This window comes from Mobula birostris, chromosome 3 (genome assembly GCF_030028105.1).
Source record: "Mobula birostris isolate sMobBir1 chromosome 3, sMobBir1.hap1, whole genome shotgun sequence".
NCBI lineage: Eukaryota > Metazoa > Chordata > Chondrichthyes > Myliobatiformes > Myliobatidae > Mobula > Mobula birostris.
This window is the reverse complement of record NC_092372.1, coordinates 37,729,949-37,749,274: the sequence shown is the minus strand read 5'-3', so window position 1 is coordinate 37,749,274 and position 19,326 is coordinate 37,729,949. Positions and strand designations below refer to the sequence as shown.

At 41.1% G+C, this 19,326-nt stretch overlaps 1 protein-coding gene across 2 annotated transcripts in view; it reads left to right on the top strand.

Moving 5' to 3' along the window:
* Window positions 1–19,326, top strand: part of LOC140194566 (potassium/sodium hyperpolarization-activated cyclic nucleotide-gated channel 1-like) — a 255,750-nt gene that overhangs the window by 85,035 nt on the left and 151,389 nt on the right. The window lies entirely within an intron of this gene.

The window sequence follows — 19,326 nt, the reverse complement described above, 5'->3', positions numbered from 1 at the left end:
TTGCCTTCTTTATGACTACATCAGTATTTTGAAACCAGGTTAGATCCTCAGAGATCTTGACATCCAGGAACTTGAAGCTGCTCACTCTCTCCACTTCTGATCCCTCATGAGGATTGGTATGTGTTCCTTTGTCTCACCCTTCCTGAAGTCCACAATCAGCTCATTCGTCTTACTGACGTTGAGTGCCAGGTTGTTGCTGTGGCACCACTCCACAAGTTGGCGTATCTCACTCCTGTACGCCCTCTCCACACCACCTGTGATTCTACCAACAATGGTTGTATCGTTAGCAAATTTGTAGATGTTATTTGAGCTTTGCCTAGCCATACAATTATGTGTGTATAGAGAGTAGAGCAGTGGGCTGAGCACACACCCCTGAGGTGCACCAGTCAGCGAGGAGGAGGTGTTATCACCAATCCGCACAGATTATGGTCTTCCGGTTAGGTAGATGTAACCATGGTACATCTGTAGACATTTTCAAGGGTCCTTGGTGACATACCAAGTCTCCACCACCTCGTGAAATAATGGTTATAATATAAATGTAGCTAAAATATAAATATACATAGTTCAATAAATAATGAAATGTAACAAAAATGAACGGAGGTCTGATAAGATTATGAAAGGTATAGACAGAGTAGTGATCCAGTATCCTTTTTCCCAGGTTCAACATGTCTAGATGGCTTGCAATGAAGGTGAGAGCGGGTAAAATCAAGGGAGATGTGTGGGGCAGATTTTCTTACATGAAGGGTAGTGGGTGTCGGGAATGCTCTGCCAGGTCTGCGGGTGGGAGCAAATATAGTGGCATTCAAGCTGCTCTTAGATAGGTATGTGAATATACAGGAAGTGGAAGAATATGGACCTTGTATAGGCAGAAGGAATTACTTTAGTTGGGCATTTGATGACTAATTTAGATAGTTGGACACAATGTCATGGGCTGTAGAGCCTGTCCCTGTGCTGTACTGTTCTAAATGGCAGGTTCCCCTCTGTTCTTATCCAACGCTGCCCATGGAAGTAATCAACCTGGAATGCTTATTGGTAAATGGTTTGTTTAATATCACATTATCTTAGCAAAAATCACATTATTTAAATTGCTGTTCATGAACCACACTTGACACTGCAAATAAAATGAGAAAATCCCCTGCTGCTGCAACAAATTCATTTACTGCTCAGAATAAGTAAGTTGTCTTTCAAATGGGTACTGTCATTTCTCTGAAAATTTATATGTGCAGTGAGGCAAGTTTGCTTTCTTAACTCGCAAATTACTAGCCACCTTTGGGGAGTTACACCATGTCACTGGGGTTATAAGCCATTTAACATGAAGTCCACAGAATATCAAGCTGCGGCTTCAGCTATGAGAGCTGGTTTACACAATCAAAGAAATTGCACAGGCTATCAGCTTCAACCTTTGCTTGTGTCTTAGGAAGATCCATAGTATGACTTGTATTTAGCATATTGCCAGCAGGTAAAGACTTTGAATTATTGGACTTCAGCCTTTCTAGATGATTGTAGGTGTTTATATGTTTTGCTACTTGAATGAATGCCTCAGAACCATGCACTAAGGTTGGTTCCAAAACATATGAATTACACGCTACAGGCACCACCGGTGGTACCTCAACCTTTTGCAATTTATGTAAATGGCTTGGATGAAGGCACTGAAAATATCCTTGTCGTTTGTGGTTGACACATAAATAGTACTGCAGTAGGTTGTCAGCAGGGCATAAGGAGGATAGAAATGGATCTACGTAGCTTAAGTTATGGGGCAAAGATCTGACAAGCAAAGTATAATGGGGAAAATGTGAAATTTCCTTTTTAGCATGCAAAATGGTAAAATAAACATTATTTAAATAGCGAGAGATTGAGGTGCAGAGGGAATTGGCAGACCTGCTGAGTAGTTTGTCAGAGGCATGAATCAGGCACAGGATGTAATTAGGAGAGCTGACAGAATATTATTGCTTACCGCCAAGGGAATGCAGTACAAAATAAGGGAAATTACACTTCAGTTATACAGGAGTTTGGTGTGACCACATCTGGAGTATTATGTAACTAAGCACAGTGTTTATATTTGATGAACCATGTTAATGTAAATGCTTTTGTGGTATTTACGAAGCTTTTAGGTGAATGTGTAGGGAATAGAGAGATACAGATCATGTCCAGGCAGAACGGATTAGTTTAATGTGGTGTCATGCCTGCACAGATATTCTGGGCCAAATACCCTGTCCCCATGAGGTTCATTGGGCACAAATCTGGAATGGACCAGTTATCTTTACAGGCAAGGCTTGCACTTAGGAAACTTACAAACTGTTGAAAGGGTGGACTGACTATGCTTGTATCTGTTGGAGCTGAGGAGAATAAGTGCAATTTGATTAAAACTTATTTGATCCACAGATATCTTGACAGAATGAATATGGAGAAAATGTTTCCTGTTGTGGGACAATCCAGAAATAGGAGTCATATTCAGATTTCCGATTTGGATTTATCTGAACTTAGATTATGTGAAAGTAGCTGTTTTGCAGCAGTAGTACAGTGCAAAGACATTGAATTGCTTATAAATTACATATATTTTCCATTGAGGAAAAAGGTAGTACAGTGGTGCACTGGGTAGAGCAGCTGTGCTATAACTCCAGAGACCCTGGTTCAATTCCAACTTCCAGCCCTGTGTGTGTGTATAGAGGTGTAAGTTTCCTGTGATTAGGCCGGAGTTATCTAGGTGGGTTGCTGGGGGTGTGGTTTGTTGGGCTGGAAGGATCTGTTCTGTACTGTATCTCTAAATAAATAAACACAAATAATGCAAAAGCAATAATGAAATAGTATTCATGGACCATCCAGAAATTTGATGGTAAAGCTGAAGAATTATTTTAGAATAATTGAATGTGGGGTTTCAGGCTCTTTTTACTTCCTTCCCGGTAGCAGTAATGAAGAGGTGACATGCCCTTGTTTACAAATAAGGTTCATTCAATTCAGAAGTGATGAAATTTACTTTTCCCTCTTGAGGACTGAGAGTCTTTGGAACTTTCATAAAAAGTGGAGGAAGCAGAATATGAATGTTTTTCAGACAGGTAGTTTGATTCATAAAATATAAGAGTGTGAAAGATTGCTCATAGACAGGAATGCAGAAGGTGAAAGGTTATTCATTGACTGGAATACAGACCTGAAGGTAGAATCGAACCAGCTATGGTTTCATTATGTGATCGAGCAGACTAACGGGCTGTGTGGCCTATTTCTGATCTAGTTTGCAGATTCATGTTCTGGAAGCTGGCAGATCTGAGTATGCACTTTGCTGGCATCTTTCACCTGTTATCCCATATGCAAGAATCTTCTGCTGACACGACTAAAATGCTAAGCAGTGATAAAAGAGAAAAAGAACATTATTCTAACAATGCTTCTTAATTCCAGTGTCAGCATTTTGTTCTTTACATTATCTCTAAAATGTGAGAAATAACTGAAGTGTACCTAGCAAACTGTAAACTGAAGGGATGGATCATTTGGAGGACTGAGTTATGAATAGCTAATCAGATATGAACTGTTTTGTATTTCAGCTAAAAGTTAACTCCATCCATTCATAGTGGAATCCTAATTTATAGAATATAGTGTTTTTGGCATCTGGTACTCTGTTTTCTCCAGTTTTCTAGGTTCTGTTGTACTTGATCATAGCATATATCTCTTTTATCTTATCAAAATAATATTTCATTTTTATTTACTATGACATTGTCCATTTTGCACCGTATATTCTTCATGAAATGTAAAGGGAATGACAACTCAACTAATCGGTTTTTGATAAACAGTTATGCAGTCCTTAAAGTTAATTGAAACAGGCTGATCACTTTCTCTGACTTGACATCTGAAGATACATCTCTGTAACCTCACTTCAGACCTGTACCAATGCAACTACTTAAATTATGTGCTCTGTTCTTGGACTGGAACATCTGCCCTTGACCTGACTCAGACCTGCCAGCACTTCCAACTGAACCATCCTGAGAAGCATTCGAAAGCTGATCATGCATGTCACAATCATCTGGCCTGCTGACTAAGCACATATGTCAGCTTCCCAAAGTGTCAGCAATATTCCCTCCATGATTCATATACCCATCAAGCTAGACAGAAGACTGGGTTAAGTCTGGTAATAATTCTAATAAAATATTAAATGTGTGCTGTGAAGGAGAGGCAGTAGCATGATCTGGAACTGATCTACTGTGGACATAATTAATATACTCCAGAAACAAGACAACATTGAAAACAGTCAGGAACCTTGCTGACACAAATTAAATTTTAATATTCTTGATTTTGTAATGTCTGTAGGTGGGTATTATAAAATATCCCAGATTTGAATGTGCCTTATCCAAAGCTGTTCCTCCAGTATCCTCTCTCAAGGTATTCTGATTCTCTTCTCCTTAGAGAGCCCCTCAGGACTGAGGATTACGTAATTTTGTGGGTTTTGAGATTGCTGACGAGGTTGACATGGCTTTGCCACAGGTGAGGAATGAGTGAGTGAGGTAGAGCACTTCTTCACTATTGGACTTCAGTGTGCTCTCAGTGAAGGAACTCAAGGTTCTTTACGTCGGCCTCAATTAAGCTCCTCCACGTTAAGCATTCCTGGATTCCTAGGTGTCTGCAAGGATATTTTTAAGGAGTATCTGAAAACAGCCTTGACTATTTCCTCTTTTCACCTGAGTATGTTCTATGTTCTCTGTATCAGTTGATGTAATGTAGTTCAAGATAGTGTGTCTGGCTTGGGAGTCTGGTGTCAGGCATGCAAATGGTGTGGCTTGCCCAAAAGAGCTGACACAAAGTAAGTAGGTGTTCTGTGTTGTGGTTGTTGGCCTGGGAGAGGACAATGGCATCATGTAGCCTATTCTGCCAGTGGATTTGGATTATCGGATGTAATTGGCCCATGTCCCTAAAGCATGTGGAGGGCACGAATGAGAAATCATCTGTTTAATACTGGGTTATAAAATCATGATCTCAAAAAATTATTTTCCACACTGGTCAAAATTTGTGTTGTTGCACTGGATTTCATCATTAATGTCCTCCCCTGCTGAGAAATTGTTCCAAAGAAATGATGCGCTCCACATATTCCAGGGTATATTATGAATGTATACGTTTAGAGGGTAATGCTATGCTTGATGGAGTTTTTTCATTTATCAGATGAGCAGCATAAAGCTGTAATGGAGGAGCCCGCTTGGAACTTGGACTGTGAATGTGCCTTTACTTGCATTAGAACGCAGGCTGAAGATGCTGCTGAATTTCTGTAGAAGCAGATATGAGAAGAATGATGCACAGTTCCCCCCTGCTCTCAGAGTCTTAACAGTGAGTGAGATCAAAAAGAGCTATGTATGTTGATTTATGTGGTTCCTTCTACTTCTCTTGGAATTGACGCATGGTGAAGATCATGCCCCTGTTCCTCTGGGTGAACAGAATCCACACTGTGATTCCATCTCTGGGGAGGACTTAGCAATGTGGCAGACAGTAGAGAGACCGATGGGTGTTCCCACTGTCTGACTTGTCCCTTTTCTCAAAGACTGTTATGACTACAATGTCAGCTTCTTCATGGAAGATGAAGTTACAGGTTTGTCATTTGATTTTCTCACTGTCAAATTTCAGAACTTCACTTGCTGCTGATGCCGTGTTGATTATAAGCTGGCAAAGGGCTTTCTCGATGCCTTGATCTAGGGAGAAAGGGTGCTGGGAATTGGTGACGTGGGGTTGTTGTTGTTGGAGAAGAGCCGAGAGCTAGGGAAAAGAAGAGGAGTACTTTGGAGGGGATAGGAAAGGATGGGGCCAAAAGGCAGGATGCAAGAACTGGTGAGGGGGAGGGGTTTGGAGTCTGAGATTTGAGGGCGGTTGTGAAGGGGCTCAGGCTTTGAGGGGACAATGAAAGATTCAAGGATAGGAAAGGCTGAAGATGAAGATCATCAAGGAGATGATGGGTTGAGGGGACAGTGTGTGTGGCAAGGAAGAGTAATCAGTACAGCAAGTAGGAGGCACAGTGGTATGGGCATTTGAGCCTGAGGGAGCTTATATACAGTATATATGTGAGTGAGTGTGTGCTGACACCAACACGTATCCTCTGAAATGTACAATGATGACCAGGCATCAGAACCTGTTTACATTCAGCTTGGATCCATTTTGCACTGTGTCAAGACCTCCTCTTAGATTGCTTGGAATAGTTATCCCACATTAAATAACTTATTCATAGGCATCTTAAGGTATCAATAGAAGTATTAAGCAGACAAAAATCAATGATTACAATCAACCATTCTCACAAATTTTATAATCATTATTTCACTTCCATGTCATCATAGTACAGTAAAGATAAAATTACAGGAAATTACTCTGGGCTATTATTTGTCCTGACCTAACAGAGTGTTACTGGGTTTCAGTGCATTAATGAAATATTTAATTATAGTTTAGAATAAGCTACTGTCAAGTGGATAAGTTGCTGCTATTGTGTACAGCACAATAGCTGCAACTAATTTATGTAAGAATCTAGTTAGATTTTTTGAAGTCAGAAAACACCACCAATCAACTGCATTATGCTGGTATTACAGTAGTTATTTTAGGAGGATTACATTACAAGTCCTTTCCAAGCAAGGCATGCAAATTAGTACTTATTCAAGAGGATACTCTGGGCCAGACTGTGCACAAAATGATTTAGTTTCTGCATTCTTTTCCACACACTCTTCCCGGACCTTTAGAAGATCCATACGGTCAATCTGGAGGCTCAGCTGCTACAGGCAACCTGTACAGTGGGGTTGCCCGTAACAGGTAACTGGGCCTCGTGTGGTAAATTCTGAAGCCATGCTCTTTGGACGGCTCTCCAGCGTTAAAGACTGTTTTAATATTTTCAAGAGACTGGTAACTGAAACATTTAAAAACAATTTATGTAGATTTAAATATTTAATCAAACAAAAATTATTTAAAACACATTTACTTGAATACTTTATCTCTACAAATGAATTTAAAAAACATAAAAAATTCAAACCACCATCCTGCATTTATCTTTGTAGGGAGACTCCTACAAATTTCTGTTTTCGATGGCAGGTGCAATTACCACTATTTCGACAGTCTCCTGTTAGTTTCCACACAGTGCTCTTGAGAAGGGACCCAAAATCTGGCTCTGTCACTATTTCCATGTAGAAACCTGGACAGGAACATTAGGCATTGAGTATTGTCTCAATGTGGGTGAAAGGCCGTGAGGTATTAATTGGACCTACTGACAAAATTTTCAGATATTCTCCATTGCAATTCTTCTTGGAAAACCCCTAACAAAGTGATACTAGCTTTTCTTTTGAGAGCTCAGTGTTGTCTCTTACAATTTTACAGGTGTTTTTAGCCATTAGTATATCATCAGGCCTGTGTTGGCAGAATAATAAAGGCATCAGATTCACCAAGACTTGTATCCAGAAGCTAAACTCTTTGTCTGCTTGCTCTTGGCAGTCAGCTCCAAATTATGAAACACTCTTTCATGCCAATGGATGACCAAATAGAACATCTCTGGTCGATTAGACCTTTTTTAGCTCAGAGAAAAAGCCAGTTGAATATTTTCTTTATGAATTATTGGTAAGAATCGTTCCTTACTTTTGTGTAATGGTATTACCAGATACACTGAACTAACTTCCAATTCTCATTTAGAGTTGATTGAGTTATCATTACTTATCATTCACCAGCATAAGAAAATCTGCGGATGCTGGAAAGCCAGAGCAACAACACAAAAAGTGCTGGAGGATCTCAGCAGGCCAGGCAGCATCTATGGAAAAGAATAAACAGTTGATGTCTTGTGCTGAGACCCTTCATTAAGACTGGAAAGGAAGGGGAGAAGTCAGGATAGGAAGGTCGGGGTGGGGGGAGGAAGAAGTACAAGGTGGCAGGTAATGGGTGAAACAAGGAGAGGAGAGGGGTGAAGTAAAGAGCTGGGAAGTTGATTGGTGAAAGAGATACAGGGCTGGAGAAGGGGGAATCTGCTGGGAGAGGGTAGAAGACCATGGAAGAAAGGGAATAGGGAGGAGCACCAGAGGGAGGAGATGGGCAGGTAAGGAGATAAGATGAGAGAGGGAAACAGGTATGGGGAATGGTGAAAGAGCAGAGGGGAGGGGGCAATTACTGGAAGTTCAAGATCTGATGTTCATGCCATCAGGTTGGAGGCTACCCAGACAGAATATAAGGGCTTGCTCCTCCAACCTGAGTGTGACCTAATCGTGGCACTAGAGGATGCCAATGGATTGACATATCGGAATGGAAAAGGCAAGTAGAATTGAAATGGATGGCCACTATAAGATCCCGCTTTTTTATGGTGGGCAAAGCGTAAGTACTTGGCAATGCCATCTCCCAACCTACGTTGGGTCTCACTGATGTACAGGAGACCCCACCAGGAGCACCGGACACAGTAAATGATCCCATCAGACTCGCAGGTGAAGTGTCACCTCAGTTGGAAGGACTGTTTTGTGCCCTGAATGGTAGTGAGGGAGGAGGTGCAGGGACAGGTGTGGCGCTTGTTCCACTCGCAAGGTTGAATGAGTACCAGGAGGGAGATCAGTGGGGAGGGGAGAGATGAATGGTCAAGTGAGTTGCATGGGGAGTGATCCCTATGGAAAGCAGAAACTGGGGGAGGAGGGAAATATGTGCTTGATGGTAGGATCCTGTTGAAATTAGCGGAAGTTATGTACTGGACACAGAGACTTGTGGGCTGATAGGTGAGGACAGGAAGAACCCTATCCCTGGTGTGGCGGTGGGAGAGATGATGGGTGAGGACAGGTGTGTGCAAGATGGAAGAGATGTGGGTGAGGGAAGCATCGATGGTGGAGGAAGGGAAGCCTCTTTCTGCGGAAAAAGGAAGACATCTCAGTTATTTTGGAATGAAATGCTGAGGGCTGATGTGGTAGAGATGGAGGAACTGAGAGAAGGTGATCGTATCTTTACAACTGACAGCGTGGGAAGAGGTATAGTAGCACTACAAATAAGTTGAAGTTAAATAAAATAAGGCAAAGTCAGCATGGTTTCTGTGAAGGGAAATTTTGCCTCACAAATCTGTTAGAGTTCTTCAAGGAAGTAAGAAGGAGGGTGGACAAAGGAGAGGCAGTGAATGTCATTTACTTAGATTTTCAGAAGGCATTTGATAAGGTGCCACACACGAGGTTACTTAACAAGATAAAATTCTATGGTGTTACAGGAAAGACACTAGCCTGGATAGAGGAATGGCTGACAGCCAGGAGGCAGTGAGTGGGAACAAAAGGAACCTTTTCTGGTTGGCTGCCAATGACTAGTGGTGTTCCTCAGGGTTCAGTATTGGGATCGCTGCTTTTCACATTGTTCATCAATGATTTGGATAATGAAATTGATGGCTTTGTGGCAAAGTTTGCGGATGATACGAAGATAGATGGAGGAGTAGGTAGTGCTGAGGAAACAATGGATTGCAGCAGGACTTAGACAAATTGGAAGAATGAGCAAAAAAGTGGCAGATGGAGTACAATGTTGGAAAATGTACGATAATGAATTTTGATGAAAGGAACAATAGTGCGGACTATTATCTAAATGAGGAGAAGGTTCAAACATCAGAGGTGCAGATAGACTTAGGAGTCCTCATGCAAGACTCCCAGTAGGTTAATTTACAGGTTGAGTTTGTGGTGAAGAAGGCAAATGCAATGTTGGCATTTATTTCAAGGGGAATAGAAGATAAAAGCAAGGAGATAATTTTGAGGCTTTCCAGGACACTAGTCAGGCTGCACTTAAGAGTATTGTCAACAGCTTTGGGCCCCATATCTGAGAAAGGATGTATTGTCATTGGAGAGAGTCCAGAGGAGGTTCACGAGGATGATTCTGAGAATGAAGGAGTTAACATATGAGGAGTGTTTGGCAGCTTTGGGCCTGTACTCACTGGAATTTAGAAGTATGCAGGGGGATCTCATTGAAACCTAATGAATGTTGAAATGACTATACACGATGTTTCTTATGGTGGAGATATCCAGACCTAGAGGGCACAGCCCCAAAATTGAGGGACGACCCTTTAGAACAGAGGCTAGGAGCACTTTTTTTTAGCCAGAGAGTAGTGAATCTGTGGAATGATCTGCCACAGACTGTGGTGGAGGCCAAGTCATGGGTATATTTAAGGTGGAAGTTGATAGTTTCCTGATCGTTTGGGGCATCAAAGGATATAGCGAGAAGGCAGGTGTATGAGGTTGAGTGGGATCTAGGATCAGCCATGATGGAATGGTGGAGCAAACTCGATGGGCTGAATGGCCCAATTCTGCTCCTATGTTTTATGGACTTATTGTCTAAATGCTACTGGGTTCTTATAGAGTCCCAGCCTGTTTCTGCCTCACTGATTTTGTGTCTGCATATCTCCTGGTTCAGTCCCTTCCAAGCTACATCCATGACACTTCACACGGTCTTGACCTTGTCAATGACTTTAAGTTCTCTGGCTCCATTCCTCTCATTTTCACTATGGATGTACTGTCACTATACACTTTCATTCCCCATCAGGAGGGCCTTAAAGCTCTCTGCCTTTTTCTGGACAACAGACCCCTCCAGCACCGCTCTCCTCTGTCTGGCAGAACTGGTCCTCACTCTCAATAATTTCTACTTTGGCTCCTCCCACTTCCTTCAACCAGAGGTGTAGCCGTGGGCACTCGCATTGGTCTCAGCTATGCCTGCCTGTTCATTGGTTGTATAAAACAGTCCATATTCCAAACTTACACTGGCATCGCTCCCCAACTACGCTATATCGACAACTGTATTAGTGCTGCTTCCCGCACTCCTCCTGTGCTCCTCGACTTTGCCTCCAACTTCCACCCTGCCCTCAAATTTGCTTGTCTACTCTCTTCCCTTCCTCCATCTCTAAAGACAGTCTATCTACTAATATCTTTTATAAACTCACTGACTCTTTGGGACAATACCCTTCGTCAGACTTGATGAAGGGTCTCAACCCAAAATATTTATCGAAAGGGCAGCATTCTGTTTTTATTTTGTTATTATTTTTATAACTTACAAAGTTTACATGTGATTGCTGTTGTCACAGTCTTACTGGTATGGAAATTTAAAAAAAAAATCCAACACTGATATGAATTGTTTTTACTACTGGCATCGTTTTCCAGAATTTCACCAGACATTCATTGACCGTCCGCAGTTTACATTAGCAGATCACAGGTTGATTATAACTCCCTAGTCCCAAGTCCTCTCTCGGTTTCTCCTTTTATTACTAAACTTGGACAGAATTTGAGCCGCCACTTCACAGTAGTTCTCACTGATATAATTTTCTTTCTGTTGCACAAGTTGTGGAACCTGAAAGACAAGAGCACAGGCAGAGTTAGTACAGAAAACTAGCAGGTTAAAATCTAGGCACGAGGAAGTCTGCAGATGCTGGCAATCCAAAGCCACACACACAAAATGCCGGACAAACTCAGCAGGTCAGGCAGCATTTATGGCAATGAATAAGCCGTTGATATTTCAGGCTGAGTGTCTTCTTCAGGGCTGAAACAGAAGTGGGGAGGGGGGAGTTGGGGAAGATGCCAGAATAGAAAGGTGGGGAGAAGGGAAGGAAAATAGCTAGAAGGTAATGGGTAGGTGGGAAAGGTAAAGGGCTGGAAACAAAGAATCTGATGGGAGAGGAGAGTGGACTGTAGGAGAAAGGGAAGGAGGAGGGGACCAAGAGGAAAGTGATAGGTGAAGAGAGGTAAAAGGCCAGAGTGGGAAGTAGTAAAATGGAGGGGGAGGGAAAAATTTCTGACTATGCCATCAGGTTGGAGGCTACCCAGACAGAATATAAGGTGTTGCTCCTCCACACTGAGGGTGGCCTCATCTTGACACAAGAGGAGGCCACGGACCGAAGTGTCAGAATGGAAATGGGAATCATTGGCCTCCGGAATGTTCCAGTTTTGGTAAGTGGAATGGTGGTGCTCGGCGAAATGGTCCCCTAATTTACGATGGCTCTCAGCAATGCAGATGAGGCCGCATTGGGAGCACCTTTCACAATTGACTACCCTGGCAGATTTGCAGGTGAAGTGTTACCTCACCTGGAAGGATTGTTTTGAGCCTTGAGTGGAGGTGAGGGAGTAGGCAGGTGTAGCACTTAGGCCACTTGTAGAGATAAGTGTCGGAAGGGATGATGGACAAGAGAATCACAGAGGGCGCAATCCCTGTGGAAAGTAGTCGGGGGGGGGCGGTAAAAATATGTTTAGTGCCAAGATTCTTTTGGAGATGGTGGAAATTGCAGAGGATGATGTGTTGGATGCGGTGGCTGATAGGGTGGTAGGTAAGGACAATGAAGTCTATAACTGGTATGGTAGTGGGAAGTTGGGGTGAGCGCAGATGGTCAGGAAATGGAGGATATGTGGGCAAGGGCAACATCTATAGTGAAGGAAGGGGAACCTTGTTTTCTGAAGAAGGAAGATGTGTCTGATGTCCTGCAGAGGAAGTCCGCATCCTGCGAAGAGATTCAGCGGAGGCGAAGGAACTGAGAGAAGGGAATAATATTTTTATAGGAGATAGGGTGGGAAGAGGTTTATAAAAGATGTTGGTTGACAGTTTGAGATGGACATTGAGAAAGTTGAGGGAGATGTCAGAAATGAACCAAGTGAATTTAAGGTGGGGAGTTAGAGACAAAATTGATGAGCTCATCATGGGTGCATGAAGCAGCACCAATACAGTCAAAAATATAGTGGAGGAAGAGTTGGGGATTACTACCAGGGAAGGCTTTGAACATAACCAACAAAGAGACAGGCATAGCTGGGGCCCATGCTGATGCTCATGTCTACCCCTCAAGTAGGAGAAAGTGGGAGGAACTAAAGGAGAAATTGTTGAGTATGAGGACTAGTTCTGCTAGATGGAGGAGGGGAATAGATTGGTTATTTTCCTAAGAAAGAACCAGAGAACTTTGGGGCCTTCTTGATGGGGGAATAGAAGTGTATAGGGACTGAACATCCATCATTATAATGGGATGGTCAGGGCCTAGGAATTGAAAGTTACTGAGGAGATCAAGAGCATGAGAATTGTTGTGGATGTAGGTCCTTTAAATGATGCTCAGCAAATCATTTTTCTGTGATGTCAATATACTTTTCCCTCTACTGATGCTAATTGACCAAGGGTGTGTTAGAGTATTGATCTTGTTTTGGATTTCTACGTCATTTTTATCTATATACTGTGATGATGCAGACAATAACTTCCAAAGTGATCTGTACTAATATATGTCTGAAATTGAGAAGTGAAAGATTTGTGTGCTTACTAACGCAAACTCGAGGAAATCTGCAGATGCTGGAAATTCAAGCAACACACTCAAAATGCTGGTGGAACGCAGCAGGCCGAGACCCTTGGGTCCCGGCCCGAAACGTCGACTGTACCTCTTCCAATCGATGCTGTCTGGCCTGCTGCATTCACCAGCATATTGTGTGTGTGCTTACTAAGCTTGGTTGGTGTCCTCAATGAATCAATCAAACCTAGTTTACTTTGCCAAGTTGTTAACTTGTATTTCTTCCTAAATGCAACTGGTAAACAGGTTTGCAGTTTGAGCATTGAATTGGAAAAATATTGATGAACAAGGTTGATTTAATTTGTTATCATCGCCATTTTGTGGTTGCCGGTAAAGTTAAAATGATTTTTTAAAGTCTTCGTTCTGTACGATTTACTCTTTCCATCTTCTGTGCAGGCTGATGTTAACAGGATCCTTGTTTAACCAACCATTTGGGTGAACCAGTGATTTCATTGGATTCTACCCTCCTCATCGCAGTTTCGCTCACAGCCAGTAATCTGTTTATTAGGAATTTGTAAATTGGAAGGATGCTGAAGATGCTTCCCCTGCTGTTCTGTGATATAACATCATGCATTTTCTTTCCATCTAAGAAAGTCTTGCTGTGTTGCCTTTTCAGAGAGTGCAGCACTCACACGGTTAAGAAGTGTGACGTGTGCAGGTGAATTAGTCATGGTTTTCAATGTTTTCAATCGTGCCTCTCCTCATTAGCCACACTCATAAACTAAAGGCCAGACTGGAAGCTGATGAACCAAGCCTGGCCCTGAAAATCCACTAACCACATACTCAGCAATAACCACTTTAGTTATGGGGTAGTGGTTTCCTCGTGGAGGTAAGGATATGTAGCAATGAGGGTCACTCATTTTCCCAGGACACAGATACAGTTGCTTCTGATTATGCACTTTGTTGTACTGTAAGAAAAGGGAGAATGTATCAGTGTTTGTTGGATGGTGCTTTTCGGTGATGTGGTGAAGGTGAATACAGAAACATAGAGAACCTACAGCACAATACGGGCCCTTCGGCCCACAAAGTTGTGCGGAACATGTCCCTACCTTAGAAATTACTAGGCTTACCCATAGCCCTCTAAGCTCTCTTAAACAATTGAACATCTATGCTAGCAATACTGTGTGGGTGTGAAGTATGCATATAATGAGGTATCAGTAGGTGAGGGTGAGTTGAACAAAGGACTATTAACGATTAGCTTTATTTGTCACATGTGCATTAAAATATTTGAAACAAATAGTGAAATGCGTCATGTGTCTCAAATCAAATCAGCAAGGATTGTGCTCAAGTGTCGTACTCCCAGAGAAACACAGCATGCACACAACTTACTAGCCCTAACCATACACCTTTGGAATGTCGGAGGAAACTGAGCTTCTAAAGGTCATGGGGAGAATGTACAAACTCCTTGCAGACAGCAGAGGAATCAAACCCTGATTGGTGACCGAATTCACTGTAAAGCGATTGTGTTAAATTTTATGCTACTGTGCCACGCCCGTGATCTATGAGGCCTGAATGGAACTAAAATGGAATTAGCTTTTTCTATGGTTAGTACTGCAGTTGATGGGATATTTCATTTGAAAATTTACTGACTTTGTCAAGATGTATGATTGCTGAACTTCTAACAGGACTGCATCCAGGCCCTGATGAAAGGTCTGAGCCTGAAATGTTGACTGTTTATTCCTTCCCATAGATGCTGCCTGACCACCTGAGTTCCTCCAACATCTTAGAACCATAGAAACTACAGCACAGAAACAGGCCTTTTGGCCCTTCTTGGCTGTGCCGAACCATTTTCTGCCTAGTCCCACTGACCTGCACACGGACCATATCCCTCCATACACCTCCCATCCATGTATCTTGTATCAGACTTGGTTCCTGACATTGTCCTCTCCTTTCGTCCTTCTGTAATAAGCATTCCAATGCTATTCAGAAAAATTTGTAGTCCACTGTCCTCCACATAGTACCACAGTCTGGATTGTCTTCTGAAAAATTACTTCCTTTCAGTCATAAATCATTCATTATACCTCCAAGTGTTGTGTACCAGAAATCGGCTGAAAGTGAATTTTAGTAAATCATGTTGTTGGTCACTTTTGGGTTGCAACCAATAAACAGCTCAGGTATTTTTAATGGCGGTTCATCTTAGCGCTCCTCATATTTGAATAGCTCAATTATTAATACTTCCATTTACTCCAGTGATAATACAGGTCGACGTTCACTATTCCGACTACCTGCAATCCGGTTCCTTCAATAATCCGGCACTGATTATGTTTAATGTAATCCGTCTGTAATTTGGCATTTTCACTAATCCGGCACTCCTCAGGTCCCAGTGGTGCCGTATTAGTGAAGGTCGACCTGTATCAGATCTATGGTGCCTGTACTGATCAGATCCAGTGCAAAAAAAAATCACATTTTATTGTTTATTCTGTTAAAATATTTTCTACTTTTGTAATTTACTAAATTTCCCCAGTGGTCTCAGTGTTAAATAAGAACAGCAAATGCTGGGAATAATCATCAGGTCGGATAGATTCATAGAGAGAAACGGAGTTAACCTCTCTGGTTGATGATTTTGACATTGGAAAATAGAATAGATAAAAAACAAACTAGAATATGTAGCGAAAGGGAGGGGAGGAAGAAGAAAGTAAAAGTTTATGAATGGTGGAAGGTGAGGGAAAGTAAATACCAAATTGAAAGTAGTTGGGACTTTTTACTAGGGACAAAATTTTGAAGGAATTGCAAATGTTTTCTTTATCACAAATTACTGACAAGAAGGTAGAGATAAAACTACCAGAAATGTTGTGGATCTGAAATTGATAAACTCAATGCTGCCGGCTTGTTTTTCATTTCCCAGAAGGTGAAGGTATGACATCTTGCTGGTTGAAAGGTGAAACTCAATGGAGTGGTTTAACTTAAGGACAGAAAGATCGATGTGGGAACAAGATGGAGATTTAAAGACACGGGACTGGAAGCGTGGGGTAATGCTCGTTGACTGAATGCACTGTTCCAATGTTTTGTCTCTTCGATGTGAGAAAGACTATATTATGCAGTTTAGCAAATGGAAGGAAAGGCCTGCATATCACTCGTCCAAGTGCAAAGTGTATTTGTTGCCCAGGATTGCAGGGATGACAGAGTTAAAAGTGAAGCTGTTATACCCTCTTGTACTTACACTGGATGTTCTGAGGGGGAGAGAAAGGATATCAGTGGAGGCTAAGGAATGAATTTGGATATCCAGATCCCTTTGGAATATTGAAAAAGGGAGGAGATTATGCTTGCATTGATGACATCAAATGGGAGGAGTTGGAGGATTTTAAATCATTGTTTACGATCAGTATCTTCCATTTATTGAGTCATACCTGCAAAAGTTTTCTGCTGTATATTCTTTCAATGCACGCAATAGGACTTCTAAAATAGAATCACCAGGAATGTAATGATAGTTCAGTGTCCCTTAGAATCAGAATCAGGTCTATTATCACCGGCACTTGATGTGAAATTTGTTAACAGCAGCAGCAGTTCAATTCAATGCATAATATAAAAGAAAAAAAGTAATAATAATAATAAATACAGTATATCTATATTGAATAGTTTAAAAATCATGCAAAAACAGAAATAATATATACTAAAAAAGTGTGCTTTATAAATCTGGTATCATTACTTTAGTAACATAATACTTAGGATAATATCAGCATTTTACACTGTATTATACCTGTATCAATTTTATACAGCTGTGGGGGAAAATAAAAATGTTGCATTTAATTCACTATCTCAGGACATTCTAAAACATTTCATTGCCCCAGAAATATATTTCAAAGGCAAAGAACCATGTCATCCAATCTGTATGATTCCACACTTATTTATAAGTGATCAGTTATTAGTAATTAGTAATAAACTTCACATTCCTACTGTACAAGGAAGGCTGAAGCATGTACATTACTGAAAGCTATTAAACTATATAAAATTTTGTTATAGATGGCATTTATATAGAGAGACAGAAATATATAACATGATATGCCCCACTGTCTATTCAAAATAGATGTTTCACCTTGCAGCTTCAAGGCTAAAATTTGTAAACTTATTTTTTTCTTCCCCTTAGCTTGACCTGTCTAGGTACCATATCCGATGCGGACGTTGGTGACCATGGTTTTCCATATAGATCTATCCCTCATTCTTTGGATGACTTCCATTTCCTCGATGTGTAGCCACCTGGTTAGGCTTTTGATGTACATAAGCCGAGGTCCTCCTCTAGGTTTGCTCCCCTCGGTCCTTCCAGAGTATGAGTTTTTCTAGTTCATCTTTCCGCATGACGTGTCCTAGGAATCTGAATTGTCTTTCTCTTATTGTTGGTATGAGTGATCTTGACCAGACATGTGATACTTACCCTGCCCTATTCCTTTTGCACAACGTTGATTTTTAGTTCTTTATTACACTCTTGTTGTCTCTCTTGGCTTATTTAAATATGCTATCATATGTCATTGGGTTGGCCTGGCTACCTTGTAACACTAAAGAGACCTGTCTGAATTTTGCTACCTAAACCTTTCTGCTTCCTTCTTCCCCTTGACTAAATGTTCCATTTCTCTTGTCCACTGTGGTTCCTTCACGCTACCAACTTTTCCCTATCTCAGTGGGATAAACCTAACAAGAACCCCTTACAGATATTCGCTAAGCAATCTCCACAGTTCTGATGTACAATGCTGATGTATTGGCAAAACAAAGTAGTGGACACAGTGTAGTCAATCACAGGTAAATACCTCCCTGTCATTGAACACATTTACATGGAGCACTGTTGCAGAAAAGCAGCATTCATCAATAAGAAACCCCACCACTCAGGCCATGCTCTCGTCTCAGTGCTGCCATCAGGAAGGAGGTATAGGAACTTCAGGTCCCATACCACCAGGTTCAGGAAGTTATTACCCCTCAACCATCAGGCTCTTGAACCAGAGGAGATAACTTCACTGAACTTCACTCACCCATCACTGAACTGTTCGCACAGCCTATGGACTCACTTGCGAGGGCTCTTCATCTCATGTTTTTGGTGTTTATTGCTTATTATTATTATTTCTTTTTTCCCTTTCTTTTTGCTCTTGCACATTGGTGATTTATCTGTCCTCTTGAGTGTGGTCTTTCATTGATTCTATTGTGTTTGTGAATATTGGCAAGAAAATGAATCTCAGAGTTGTATATGGTGACATATATGCACTTTGATAATAAAGTTACTTTGAACTTTGAACATTATTACCAAGTTGATGATATTATTTATCTTCCTACTGAACTTACAGTATATTAAGTGCCATTGTCCAGTTTCCTTTTTCAAGTGTGTTGGACATAGTAACAGTTTGAGGTTATGGAAACATTGCAGCAATAGCATCAGGTACCTGCAGTTTGTATTTTGTGAGCAACGCATGCCAACAAATAGTAGAACTCTAGCGTTATCAGGTGTAGACTGACAGGTGGCTAGTGGCACGTGAACCACACAATTCGACAAGAAAAAGAACAAGCTACTTCATTGACAACCTCATCACAGTGTCAACCAGGCGGTTACTGATATTCTGAAATTTAAGTAAGATAAAAGGCAACTATTTTTATATAAAAAGTAGCTCACCTTCAGATCTATAAAAGCTTTTGCAAAAGGGTTTGGAGTACGATAGAATACCCACTACTTCTCCAGATGGGTGTAGATGAAACAGCATATAAAAAAAACATTTTGCAGGAACATCAAATGTCTAGCGTTATTCACTCATTTGGCAATCTTCATCCTAAAATGATGCATTCTGTTATTTCTATTTGGAAATGAGTCACATATTATATAGTAGTTTACTTTTCTGAAAGTCAAAGACGTTTGGATCCATTTGTTGGCTGATGTAATTGAAAATGTATGTACTGGTGGAAATAAACCTATTTTGCATGACTTGTAATAGTCCTGACACAATAAGTCAAATCAAGTTTATTGTCATTTAACTATATACTGTACATGCACTTTATATAACATACTGCATATAACCATATAATTTATATAGAAATGAGAGAACACAGTGGTACACTTAATACAAATACACACGATAACTTATGAAGGTAAGGATTAAATCCACAGATGAATCACATATAAA